Source organism: Cupressus sempervirens, chromosome 5, assembly GCF_028749045.1.
Source record: "Cupressus sempervirens isolate cs-2001-9-10 chromosome 5, ASM2874904v1, whole genome shotgun sequence".
NCBI classification, from domain to species: Eukaryota; Viridiplantae; Streptophyta; class Pinopsida; order Cupressales; family Cupressaceae; genus Cupressus; species Cupressus sempervirens.
Window position 1 is genome coordinate 382,698,756 of NC_143122.1, and position 14,460 is coordinate 382,713,215.

The 14,460-nt window shown below is 36.8% G+C and overlaps 1 protein-coding gene across 1 annotated transcript in view; it reads right to left on the bottom strand.

Moving 5' to 3' along the window:
• The window catches only part of LOC149556372 (tyrosine decarboxylase 2-like), a 77,140-nt gene that overhangs the window by 17,955 nt on the left and 44,725 nt on the right, over positions 1-14,460 (bottom strand). The gene's annotated exons all lie outside the window — the stretch shown is intronic.

A 14,460-nucleotide genomic window follows, 5' to 3' on the forward strand; every position in this document is an offset into this window, starting at 1 on the left:
ACCTGTAGAATAAATTCAGACAATATTAAATAATTAAATTTAATTATTCCCCTTTTATCTATCTTTAGCCTATGGAAATTAAATAGGCTAATTAGTCATTCTAGACTACTCTGCCGAAAGGGGTATTACAATGCATAACTCAATGTAGCAACCAATACAAAATATGTTAGTAACGAAATATGTTCTAGAGGCAAGGCTTCCAAATTAAATTACCAATATTAAATTAGGCAGAGAGCAACATAAATCACTATTAGAAACAGTATTGTCAGATATAGAAGAGATTTGTAATATTCTCACAATATAGCCATTGAAACTTGCAAACGAAAAAATAACTTCAAACTTATAATTCTTAAACCAGTAAACTACACTGAAATTCAAAGTATATATTACTTCGTTGATTGGAGATACTGATTAGCATTGCAGAAACACCTCTGAAAAAATTACCAAAAAACATACTATAATGCAGGGTTTCAGTTATTGGAAAGAAGTAAAGAAACATCGTAGAAGTTAAAGACTGTTGGGCCAACTTAATGAATGAATATGAAACAATGAGGATGTCAGTGGAAGATACCAGTGAATTAATCAAAGCATCTGAGCTTTTCCCAATACCGTATAAGTTAAAAGATGATGGAGATTGCATCTAGCGACATTGTAAAAAAGGAAAAGATGAGGATCTTCCTCCGATCAAATGGTCTAGCTCTGAACTTACAGCCTTGTCCATAGTAATGAAACAAGTTACCAAGCATACCCAATGGTGGGTAGATTGGCAACTCCATAAGCCAAGGGAAAGGAAAGTGGTTTTCACTTATGATTTAATGGGTAGGATAGTCAATAACAAAGTTAGCATACAATGCAAAGGAACCTGAAAGTCAAAATTTAAAGAAGAGAAAGGATACAGCTGAAAGCTCACTAAGGATAGAAGTAAGAAAAGTTGTAAAATCAAAAGAAGAAGAGATCAAAATCAGGCTCATTACACCAACAAGAAGTCATCTGCAAGAGAGAAGGAATTGTTCCAGGGTCAGAAAAGGATGTCAGCTATTGACAATGAACCATGAGTTGAGAGGGAAATTCCTTCTCATTTTCATAAAGAATAAAATGCAAGTCCCACTCAACAAAATATTCGAAAGAAACCACCTACTTCTCCTGTGGATATGTCAATAGAACTAGACAATTTGGATATTGATGTGCAAAAACACTTGTAACTTAAAATATATTTACTTTTGGGTTCAAATTCCCCACCTTTATGCACTTTAAACATAAGTCAAAAAACACATTAACTATTACGATGATAGGTAAACATCTATTATTAGTTAATGGTAATCTATTTGTAATCTATTCTAAATATCATAATGTTTCTAATATTTAGTTAGCTGTAGTTATCTGTTAGCCTTTTTAGCTTTCTTTTAACTAGAATAGAATGTTTCTATTCTTTACGATCGTTTCCTAAGGAAACATTGCTTTATTCTTTTGTGTATAAAGACCTCTTGGTCCCTATTAATAACAAGCAAGTATTTTACCAATTACTTCATAATACAGTATCAAAGCCAATACTTCAAATTTTTTTGAACATTTTATAATTTCTTTCGAAAGTATCGGCTACAAGTTTTCGAAATTATTTTTGAGTTTTTTCTAAAACCCGTCTAGGGTATCCACTATTCAAACCACCGCATCAAAGGCATGAGAAAAATCGTGTGCGTCATAGTTTAAAAAACCTATGGTATTTCGTTAAAATCGCAAAACATTGCATAATGGCCTCTCCTCCGAAATTAGCGCTCAATAAATCACCACCGAAATAAAGTGATATATCTCCGCAATTTTTCCTATTAATATTGCATGAAAAACGTAAAAATTGGTTTTTAAATAGTTGAAAAGTAGTCCATTTTAGATTTAAAGTTTTTTGCAGCTCTTTTTGTTCTCCGACAGCGATTTTAAGTCTCCATTTGATGATTGCAGAGCTGACTGCCGACATACAACTCCCACCCTTGAGCCACGTTGCCACTGAGTCTTCAGATTCGACCTTCACATACAACTCCCACCCTTGAGCCATGCTGCCACTAAGTCTTCAAATTCGACCTCCATAAGGCACTTCGAGTGGGACTTTCTCACGAGTCACAACTCACAACAACGTCACCCTCTTGAGCTCGACATTCATCACCCTCCCGAGCTTTGACAGACTGCAACACTTCAAGTTCATTCATCGCATTCATCACAGGCTGCAAGTCGACACTTCCTAGCTTGTTTAAAATTTAAATTTTTCATTTGTAAATATTTGAGTAAATTTTAATTTATTTGTAATTTAGTAAAAAAAATGTTTTAAACTTAATTATATTTTAAAGCTAAATACTACAAATTAAAATGTATTAAATGATTTATAATTTTACTATTTTGGTTTTGATAAAAAAATTATGGTTTAAAATACACTTAAATTGCATAGTAAATTAACAATATTTAACAAATTAACGGTATTTATAATTTATAAATAAATTTTAATATATTTAAATTTTAAAATACTAAATTATAAATCTTTTAAAAAATAGACTTGTTATTGACTTACCGTTATATATGAATTATAATAGTTAAATAAAATATAATTACTGTAATTAAATTTACAGTTTTATTGAAATTTATGTAATAGTATTTAGTAAATTTACAATAATGCTATTTTATTTAACAATTATAATTTATAATTTTTTATATAATAGAATTAACTTTAAATGTATTGTTTACAAGATTTATAATCTAGTTTTTGAATATTTAATAGATAATGTATGCTTTCTAACTACACATCATCTATTTTTTATTAGGTTCTCTAAGTCTACAAGATCACTGGTGGTGGCAGAGTTAAGGATCCTTTATGGAAACATGGGATCCCAGGGTTAATTAGTGGACACGTCGAATGTACCCATTGCCATAAGAAAATGACTTCAAGGATAAGCCGATTGAAATACAATCTTGCGAAGATTCCATGCAACGATATTACACCGTGTGAAGTATGTTCGAAAGAGGTTACAAGAGAGCCTTTGACAAGCCTACAAAAAAATGCTCAAGGTAAGGCAGAAAAAAAGAGGACATTTGAGGCCATGGCAGCCCCAATGGGGACTTTTAGTTCTACAGGATCAAAAACAGGTGTAGAGGGTTCTTCTTCTATTGGGCCTCGGATACGAGGATCAAGAAGTACGAGTAGGTCTCTACCGGACTTTTGGGTTCCACATACCACTCCTGGTGCTCAACCCAACTTAATAGGCACTACATGGAACAAAGAGATGCATGAGAAGACAAAGGTGGAAATTACAAGATTTTGGATCCACGATGATATTCCCTTCAATGCTTTATGTAGTCCATATTGGGATCAAGTGGTAACCTCCATTTCTTTGTCTGGTAAGGGATTCAAGCCCCCCAACTCCCTATGAGGTGAGTGGGCCATTATTATAGGACGAGGTAAGAAATATTCATCAACTTGTATAAGAGCAAAGAAAAGTTTGGGAATAGAAAGGTTGCACTATTATATCTGATGGGTGGACAGATGGCAGGAACGGGATGCTCATCAACTTTATAGTTGCTTTAGGGGGGCAGTTGGTATTTCTAAATCAGTTGCTGCCTTTGATCAAGTAAAAAATGCAAAAAATTTGTCTAACGTGTTGGATGAGGTGGTAATAGAAGCGGGATTGGTTAATGTCATCCAGATTGTGACTGATAATGCAGCTACTTATGTGGCTGCTAGTAGACTTCTCATGGAGAGACATCCCACGCTATTTTGGAGCCTTTGTGCTGCTGATTGTCTTGACTTGTTTTTTGAGGATCTGGGGAAGCTGAGCTAGGTGGAGGTGGTTGAAGATGGAAGGAATGTTGCTAAGTACATCTACAATCATACATGGGTCTTGAATCTTATGAGAGAGCACACTAGTGGTAGGATCTTGTACGAGCAGGGGTCACACGCTTTGTTACTAATTTTTTGAACTTGCAAAGCATATCTGAGACATTGCTAGACCTCAGGCGCATGTTTCTTGATAAGAAATAGTTAGAGAGTCCTTATGCTAGGAAGCCTGAAGCAGAGAAGATTGTGAGGATTGTGTTTGATGCTAGCTTTGAAAAGCTGATGGAAGAGACCCTCAAAGTAAGTTTTCAAGTATTCATTGATGAATTATATTAAATTTTGAAATATTTTCCTTGGCACGTGTATAGGTCAAATGAGACCAAATATAGACCCATATAGAACATCATTGATCGTAGGTGGAACCGATGACAACGCCAACACATTCATGTGGCTGCCTACTTCTTGAAACCCAAGTACTATTTCTCCAACACTTTTAAAGTAGATGCAGAGGTTCAAATTGGATTGGATACATGTATTCAAAGATTGATTGCTGATACGGACCTCAGAGACCTCATACTTGATGAGTTGCAGAGCTACATGAGGGAAGACGGGCCATTGTTTTCTTCTCCTGATTGTAAACATAGGAGATACACCTTGCAATTAGGTAAAAAAGAACATGTGTTTAGTTTTATCATACCATTTATTTCACTCGTCAAATTTATTGGAAGTTTTACCACATCATAAATGGTTTTTTTAATCCTTGCAAATCTGTGGTGGGAAGATTATGGTGGCACAATGCCTAATCTTCAATAGCTTGCCATCTGAATTTTATCGGAGCCTTGTAGTGCTTTTGGCTGCGAGAGAAATTGGAGTACTTTTCAAAACATACACACAAAAATGTAATAGGTTGACTCAAAACCGCCTAAATGATTTGGTTTATGTGAAGTACAACCTTCTCTTGCACAAGAAGAAGGTGAAAGGGCAAGCTTCATATGAAGCACACTTGACTTGGATGACATTGATCCATATTCAGCCGATTGGATTGCTCCTCCTGATGGTGAGGATGCGGATGTTGGTGAACCTCTATTGACAGATGAGCAGCTAGTTGAGTTTGAGAGAGAAGCAGACAAGTGGGATGCAAATGTGGCAGCACGTGAGGAGGAACATGAGCTTGGTCATCCATCAGAGGCTTCTATCGAGCGTGAGGCACCTATTAGGGCACCTGTTGAGGATGTTGCCACGAGAACTACTACAAGATCACCCACCCAGCAGCAATGATCTCTTTTGAGTTTTACTCGTAGACGCAATTTATGATTGCTGATTCCAGTTTCATTGATACTAAAATTTGAACTTAATATGTACTATTCAGAAGTAGTAGTTTCATAGAGTTTGACTTCTATGTATCTAACTTATTTATATTCAGATGTTGTACTTATTTTTTGGTATAAGATTCTAGCAATATGTTAATCTACTAAGTTCCTCTTGCTATGAATTACTGTTTAACTTAAAACTTTGACTGATATATGGTGGATATCTCAATTTTCAAATTATTATACATTCTACAAATTTGTTGTATGTATGTGTTTTTAAGAATATTTTAAGAAATTTTATATTTTCAAATGTTCGATAAAAGTGTCAATTTATTGCTGATTTTTTTGCTGAGTTTTTGCCGATTTCGAGTTTTCCAAAAATTTTGGGTCAGCTGAGATATTCCTAATACCGAGTTTTTAAACTATGGCATGCATAATGATTCATCTTGGTCTGCAAAAATCCCAACTTGGTTATGCTTGAAAAACATGTTTTGAACAAATTGCATCTGTGTTTTTTGGGCAAACTTCTGTTCACTCAATACACGCACTATGGACAAATCGGAAACTACTAGTCTCCATACACATCACGTCTAAGCAGAGCCTTTTTTTTTTTAAATTGCAACTATTTTTTGCACTTTGGGGTCATTTTTGCTTTCCCAAACCAAAAACAACCTTAGCTCGGTTGTTTGCAACCTCAAATCGCAATATTTTGGCCTCACAAACTCCATTTTTCTACAAATCCGAGCTTTCATAGTTGTCGACTAGGGTTTTTATGAAACCCTAATTTTTTATCTCAAAAAAATATTTGATTACAAATTCTTGTGTTTTTCAAGAGCTCAACAGGGTTGTCTATTTTTTCTAGGTGCCTCAATTTTTGTGGTTCAATTTTTGAGCCAACGGATCTAGACCCGACAACTTTTCTTTTTGGGTTTTTCAAGCTCTCTTTTGGGTCATCCTTCAAATTTTCTAGGTCTTCCATTTTTTGCCTCGAAGAACGTGGCTTCACAAATTTTCACATTTTTCATTGAAAAACATGTCATGGTATCTCTAACAAACATTTTGCTTGAGTACAACTCAAAATTCAATGGTCGAAATTATGGCACATGGAAGCAGCGAATCATAGCAATTTTTGAATATTGAAATACCAATCAAATTGTTATGGGTGGTATGAAGCATCCGTTTGCTCTTGTTACTAATCAAGATATATGGGATGTGAATAATTGAGAGGCGGTGATGCTTCTCAAATTATTCGTGGCTGATGATTAGCTCTCTCAGATTCCATCCAGCAAGACAGCTATCAAGATGTGGACACATCCCAAAGGTCTTCATGAGACTTCTAACAAAAGCAAAGTTTTTTTTTTGAAGAATGCTCTGCTTTCTATTATCATGGATGAGCGAACCTCGCTCCAGGCACACCTGAATAGGAATCAGGAAATCTGTGATCAGTTACTTGCCATTGGCCGCAAGGTGGAGGAAGAGGACATTGTGGTTATCACTCTTCGGAGTTAACCAAAGTTTTGGGAGCAATTTATCGAGACTCTCAACATCACGTCTTTTGGTGTTGATCTAAAGTTCACCGATCTCTGCACACTTTTGCTTCAGCGAGATCAGTGGAAACAACAATTCGGTAGTAATTCTAGCTCCACCTCCATAGAGCAAGCCTTTGCTACTAAACCCTTTCAAAAGGATAAAGGCAAGTCTCAGCTGTCTTCTCAACAGATGTCCTTTGCTCTAGCTTCAGACAGCTCCCGAAAGAAGAATATTCAATGCAAATATTGCCACAAGTTTGGTCATATGAAGGTTGAATGTCGAAAATGCTAAGGTGACCAATCTAAGCAATCAAGTTCACAACCCCAAAGCAAACAGTGCAGAGCACACTGAGCAAACGAGATCTGCCTGTTACACCTTCATGGCTAAAAGACCTACAAATCATGTGAAGTTGTCTACCTAGTACATTGATTCAAGTGCCTCTCGTCATTCACTCACTGCAGAGACTAGTTTACTAACTACCAGCCTTATTCAGATTCTGTTATTTTTTGTGGCGAAGAAGAGTACACCATTGTCGGGAAAGGCAACATTCAGATTTAGTCTGCTAGGAGGAATCTAATTTTCCTCGATGCGTACAACATTCCAGAGATCGAAATAAATCTACTCTAAGTCAGTCAGTTACTGTGACATTCTCCACACCTAAATGTCACCTTCAATTCACATCAATGTACCATCACTGATCGAGCAACTCAATGTACTATTGCAGTGGATCTTGAGGATCGTGGTCTTTTCCTACTTACTGATTGTAGTGATTCTCAGGACTTAGCTATGGCTGCTCGGCAGTCTTTTATTAGTACACTTTGGCATCGGTGATATGGGCACTTAAATCTGCATTATCTCTCTCAGCTTGCTTAGGATGAGCTTGTCCATAGATTGCTAGAGATTCAGACTCAGTAGCTTGGAGTTTGTGATGGATTCCATGTTGGGAAGCAACATCGCACACCTTTCACAAGTGGCAATTCATGGCGAGCTTCTCAGGTACTTCAACTTGTTCAAGCTAATATCTGCGGCCCTATGGCCACTCCTTCTATTCTTAGGTCCAAGTATTTTTTGTTGTTTGCTGATGATTTCAATAGAAAAATGTGGGCATATTTCCTTAAAAAGAAATCAAATGCATTTCTTGTATTTCAGAAGTTTAAACCTTTAGTTGAAATAGAGTCTAGGAAATCTATTATTAATCTTAGATCAAACAATGGGGGGTAATTTTGTTATAATGATTTCTCTAGCTTCTTGGATACTCATGCCATCAAACGCCAATTAACTACACCCCACACACCACAAGAGTAGCGGGAAAAGGTAAAACTCCGGAAGAGGCTTGGTCAGGTCACGAAAATAGGTCTCTGGATCCTTCCTATCAAAATGCTCAACCAATCTATCCACAAAGTCCTAGTAAGATGTCACCTGATTGTGTTACAAAGTAATCATCTCGTGTGACCACCAATCATGAGCTGCTCCCTCCAAATGCAAGGTGGCGTATCTAATGGCATCTATCTCTGACATTGGCCTCAATGCTAGGAATGTATCCAACTTATGAACCCATGCCTGTGCTATCATCTGTCAACTACCATCAAAAGATGGTAAAGTGAGTTTACTAGCAGCTCGCTGCAACTCATTATCATGACTTCATTTAGGCCTCCTGTTCTGACGGTTACTCCTCATATGCTCTCTCCTTTGGTTCAGGTAGCGATCAAAATTCAGTAGCTCACACACATGGGGTGGTAATGCCTGCCATTCTACAGTAGCAGCTCTGAGATCATCTTGAAAATCCTCCGGAAAATCATCTTCCTCTATCTCCTGGGCCTCCTCCCTGAGGAAAGTGGGACGAGTAGGTCTATTAGCTATCCATGATCTGCGCCTCGGAGCACCCTGTGAGCCTGCCACACTTCTATTGTCATGATCAAGCGTACCTCTACCATGTTCCTGAATCCTGGGTGGAACAACTCTCTCCATTATGGTAGTCAATGCTTGTAATGACTGGGCTATTTCTTGCTGTCTGGTAGTCATGATTCTGTATAACTCTCTCGTCTCATCGTCATCAATTCTAGGTGGACTCTGTGACTGTCTCTCACCCATAACTGTTGCTCTTCTTTGTGTATAATACCTGGGATAAGGTTGCATAAGATGTTTTTACCCAACAGGATGGCAGGTCAATAGCTCCGATACCACTGAGATGACTCTAACTATAAAAGTCACGAAAGAACCAATGATAAACTGAGACAAATACTTGTCATGTAGTCTGAACTGTACTATGAAAGACAATGTTCTATGAAATTTGTCAAAACTGGGTATGCATCTGTTAAATGGTTAATGGTGAATGTCTCAAATAATTTACCTATGGGCTAACTGTAACAAATGCAAGTGATATCAACAGTATCCAAGAATATTTTATTTATGAACAGATCTGTATCAGAACAATAATCAAGTTAAAATAAATGACAGAGTCTGTACATAGGCAAACGAGTAACATCAAGAACCTGGATTACTGCTTCCATTGTTCGCTATTTGAGTGGGGTTGTCAGGATGGTGATCGATTCCGTTTTTTTTTTTTTCCCCCCAAATTCGGGACTATAGTTGGTACCGCCGATTTTATTATACACTGTTTGTTTATTTGCTTGCCGATCAATACCTCTGAACTGATGCGATTTGTACCCCTCCCTTTTTAGAGATGATCCGACCTGCGTCCGCCTGGAATGGCTAGTAAGATGCGCTAGATCGCATTGCAATGTGACCTGCGATTTTATTTATCAATTTTCCATACTCCACGAAAATGGTCTTAATGATATACGGAAGCGCTGCTGAAAGAACGGACGGAAGGATGGATCTGGAGCTTGTTAATCTGCCCCGAACTGTCCCCCCCTCCTTTACGGTCTGCTCATACTGCGACCTTTTTATATAAATTCGAATCTTCCACCGAAAACGCCCAACCTAATGTGGACTGAGCCGTCTGGGTTCAGGCAAGACCAGTTAACAATTCGCATGCAAATTCAACCAGGTAAATGTGCTTCCAGTTTCCTTCAAGTTCCCCCAGTCAGGCAATAGTAATTCCTTTCTCTGATGTCAACAAACCACAAAATTTGGCCTTAGGCCACAGATCTCTGCCCAGGTGAAGTGACTATATTATCACCTCCGGTTTGCAATAATTCAGATGATATTTCACACCCTCAAAATTGCTTACCCATGGGATTTTTCTTTCCCAAGGATAATTTGAGAATTTGCAGACCAAATGACTACAAATTGCTCCAACTGAAATAGAAGTCAAATCCACAAAAACCGCTTGTCCCAATGGGTGCCTCCTGTCCTCTATTTATTCACTTTTTGAGAAGTCACTGGAAGCTTCTAGAAACGTCTTTCATAATATCTTATTATAATGCACTTTATTATTAAATAACTTTATAAAATTAAATAAATAACTTTATAAAATTAAAAGTGCAATCTCAATTCAACATTAGAACATGTAGGCCCCAACTTACTGGATGTAGGATTAATTGTACTCTCCGAGAGCAAAAAGCAATCATCTGGCAATAGTAGGACTCTCTCTCCAAAAATCATTTGCCTACGAGAGTCGATGATAGGCAAATCTACTGTAGGAATCATGTCGCTAGAAAGGGGACATGACAATCTAACACTTGGATAGATGACAACAGATCTTCAAGACACATCACTAGATATTAGGATAACCTAGAAAGCATGCAAATAGAATCAGATGAAGAAGTTACAATTGGTGATGATTCTGCACATTCCGTAAAAGAGATTGGGAACTGCACCATCAAATTGAAATTTGGGAATTCTATTCAGCTTTCTAGAGTTCTTTATGTACCAGGTATTAAAAGGAATTTAATATCCATATGGGCACTTGAAGATGATGGTTATAGAATTGCATTCATGGAAGGTAAGGTACTAGCTTGGCCTAATAATTCAACCATAAAGAAGGCTCTAACAATAGGAGTACAATTAGGACTATTATATGAGCTATGCATTAAGACAAACTTTGCACTTATGCATGAGACTTCAGATTCGAATGAAATATGGCATAGAAGATTCGGTCATATCAACTTTTGTGCCCTAATATCTATGGAGAAGTTAGTAATTGGAATGCCCAAATTAAACCATATTCATAATGAACCCTGCAAAAGTTGTGCCTTAGGGAGAAACACTAGAAAGTCATTCCCTCATAGTTTGAGCAAAACTAAAGATGTGTTGGAACTAGTGCACTCTGATCTATGTGGACCCATGTCTTTACCATCTATAGGAGGGTTCCTGTACTATGTGATATTTGTTGATGATTTTTCGAGGAAGACATGGATATACTTCCTTAAGTGCAAAGAATCTGAAGAGATTCTTTCTAAGTTTAAAGAATTCAAAACAATCACTGAAAACTCCTTAGGAAAGAAATTAAAGTTCTGAGAATAAATAATGGGAAAAGGTACACTTCAAAAATATTTAAAGAGTTCTGCAAACTTGTTTGAATTAAGAGGGAGTTCACAGTCCCCTACAATCTTCAACAAAATGGAGTTGCTAAAAGGAAAAACAGAACTATTGTAGAAGTTGCTAGGGCTATGATTTTTTACCAAAACTTGAGCATGTCATTTTGGGTTGAAGCATCTAATACAACAATCTATATTCAGAATAGATGTCCTCACTCATATTTGGACAATAAGACCACTGGAGAAGCATTTGTAGGAAAGAAACCTGACATCAGTCATTTAAGGATATTTGGATGTCCTATGTATGTTCATGTACCTAAGGAGAAAAGGACAAAATTAGAACCTACTAGAAGAAAAGGAATTCTTATTGGTTTCAATGAAACAGTACAAGGATATAGAGTCTTGACCATTCTAAGAGACCACTTTGGGCAAGGAAAATTATACAGGAAGGAGATGGATTTGCAGCACCTTTAGGGACTTTTCGAGAAAGCAAAAGACTTAGAAAATTGACATACAATGCTTTGGTGTGTGAGAGTCCTAACCTTGAACCTTCAAGTACTTCAATGTAAAGATCCCTACTAAAAACTACTAACAACTACCAATGCTGAAGTACGAAATTTTGTCAAACACTTGGCATGCAATCTGACCTGTAGTGCTGTAGAATGGAATTGAATACGTACTATGGGAACTCCGTCAAACATTTGGCAAGCAACTGATTTGTACTGTTAAGGTTTAATACCGTACTCAAAAATTTGTTGTCCGACAAACCCAAAGTAAACTAATGTAATAACAGTGCCAAAATGTAGTGATGTAAGAACAGTACCAATCAATGATGTATTTCAAGAGGGTTGCCAATTACAACATTTAGATGTTACAACTCCAATACATGAAGAATGAATCTATTGAAATGTCAAGACCTCATCAATGCACTTCACATTTACTATGACATTCCAAATACATATATATTTTTTCAATGAATAACAATGACTCATCTTAACACATATGCTGGATTGTTACAGTCTGTACTATTTTTTGATCAGTAAAAACACTCTTATTGCTATTCCTAAGACTGAACACATTAAATAGGAACCTGGAAATTGATGCAAATCATTGTTGATGAATGCTAATGAAGAGACACCCGAACTGCTTCCCAAACAGGTCCAAAAATTGCACTGTACCCTGCTACTGAACCTCACAATCTGATTTCCAACAAGATAGCAATTACTGTAGCCGTATCACTGTAGCTCGGCACTGTAGCTCGACACTGTAGCGTTGTCACTGTTCACCATTCACTTTGCAAATTAGTTTCTGATTTGCAGGCACCAAATAAACCCCCAGACTGTATATTGCAACAGCGTGGAGATTCATAGCTGAGAGGGATTTCGTCCTCAAAGCCCCAGGAAGATTCTCTCCAAACTAAACAAGTGATAAACATAACTCCCTTATGTAACTTATGTCTCCAAATGTATTATAAAATAAAGGGGACTCTTTTATTTAAATATTTCCCACCAACTATAGTCTAAGCATTAACAAAGTTAAATATTTGAATTTAACTTTATAAAGTGACTTTATTAATGCAAAATAAATCATAAATCAATCTTTTTGTCGATTTTAACATTTACCATCGACATGTTGCTGCCATAGGATGTCCAATCATATCTAGAATGACTTACTATAAATAGTAAGTATGCCCAAAACTACCTCAAAACCCCTCAGAGACACCTACAACTAAAACTGTCTAGGTCAAATGGCCTCTAAGTCCCTTTGATGTCCTAGTTAGCCTATGGGACTATGGGGAAATAGGCTAACGACACATCATGCTATGAATGCTAGAAAGGGGACATTACATTCAGAAGAAGTTAAACATCAAGCTTGAAAAGATGCAATGGTGGAAGAGTGTCAGTCGATACTAAAAAATGATGTTTGGTATATAGTTCCTAGACCTAAAGGAAAATTTGTTGTGTCTTCAAAATGGCTCTTCAAGGTTAAGTATGCTGTGGATGGTATCACTGAAAAACATAAAGCTCATTTTGTGGCTAGAGGTTTTTCTCAAAAGGAAGGAATCGACTTTAAAAAAACTTTTGCACCAGTTGTCAAGTATACCTCAGTTAGAGTTGTAATAGCCATTGCACCAACCAAAGGTTGGAAAACCCATCAAATGGATGTAAAAATTGCTTTTCTAAATGGAAAAAGTGAGGAAGAAGTATTCTAAAGAGGGCTCTATATGGACCCAAACGGACTGTCAAACTGCACCAAGGATGCTATGACCATGTCTTTACTAACCTTCAATTGATTTTGTAAGGCATGTATTTCATTATCTCCCTGCTGAAGTTGTTCATTGTCTTGCAGTGTCATCCTAGGCTGTTCTTCTAAATTCACGTTTTGAGTATTATGAATATATGGTTCATGATGCCAAAGTCCGAAACTATTATTACCTTGTGTGCAATCTACTTCATTAATCTGCTTGGCAAAGCTCACTTCCAAGTCACCAATGAAGAAACTTGTACCTCGTGTAACATCTTCTATGTGATCGCGAGAAGGTTTCTCATCTTTGGTAGTTGTTTGCTCTTCTACTTCGAGGTCATCGAAAAGATAATTTTGGTCTATCGGAATTTCTTCGTACACACCTGTGTGTTGTTCGTTTGCAAAAAGATCCTAGGCCAACTCCAGTTACTTTTGTTTTTCCATATCAATCATACTTAGCTGCCCTAGATAAAAATCCAAGTAGTCATTGAATGATAAGTCATTCTGAATTCAGTTGGGAAGCGTTTTATACTCTCTATAGACATCAAGTATTTCGGCTTTTAATTTAGATTGATCACCAACACATTGGTGTGCATTCTTGTTCTAAGTTTGTCCAAAACAATCATTTTGGAATTGAGGATAAGGGTTCATAATTCGGGTATCAAATGTTGACCGAAGGGGATTCATTGCAATTCGTTTAGTAAAAAGTGCTAATGCAGAAGACAACACACTTTGAGGTGCTATATATTTTTCTTGAATAAACATGTGCTCTACATCACCTTTTTTACCACTTTCCTTCAATAGTATTCCCTTTGCTAAGAATCCTCGGAAATCATTTGGCCGAGTAGCTATAAATGAATCATATACTACTATAGCATCTCCTACGTGCCCCCCAATCTGAGTATGCCTTTCCTAACAACAAATCAACTTGATTCAAATTATTTAATTAATTGGAAATTTCATCAACCTGTACATTTCCTCCATCCTGTCTATTTACTTCAGCCCACTGGAATGATCTTAACCGGATTTAAAAAGAAATTCTAATCTTGGACTAAATCTCTTCTACCACTGTACTAATTCTCTGCTAAGGTAGAATAGAAATATTGGATTTTGAACTTAA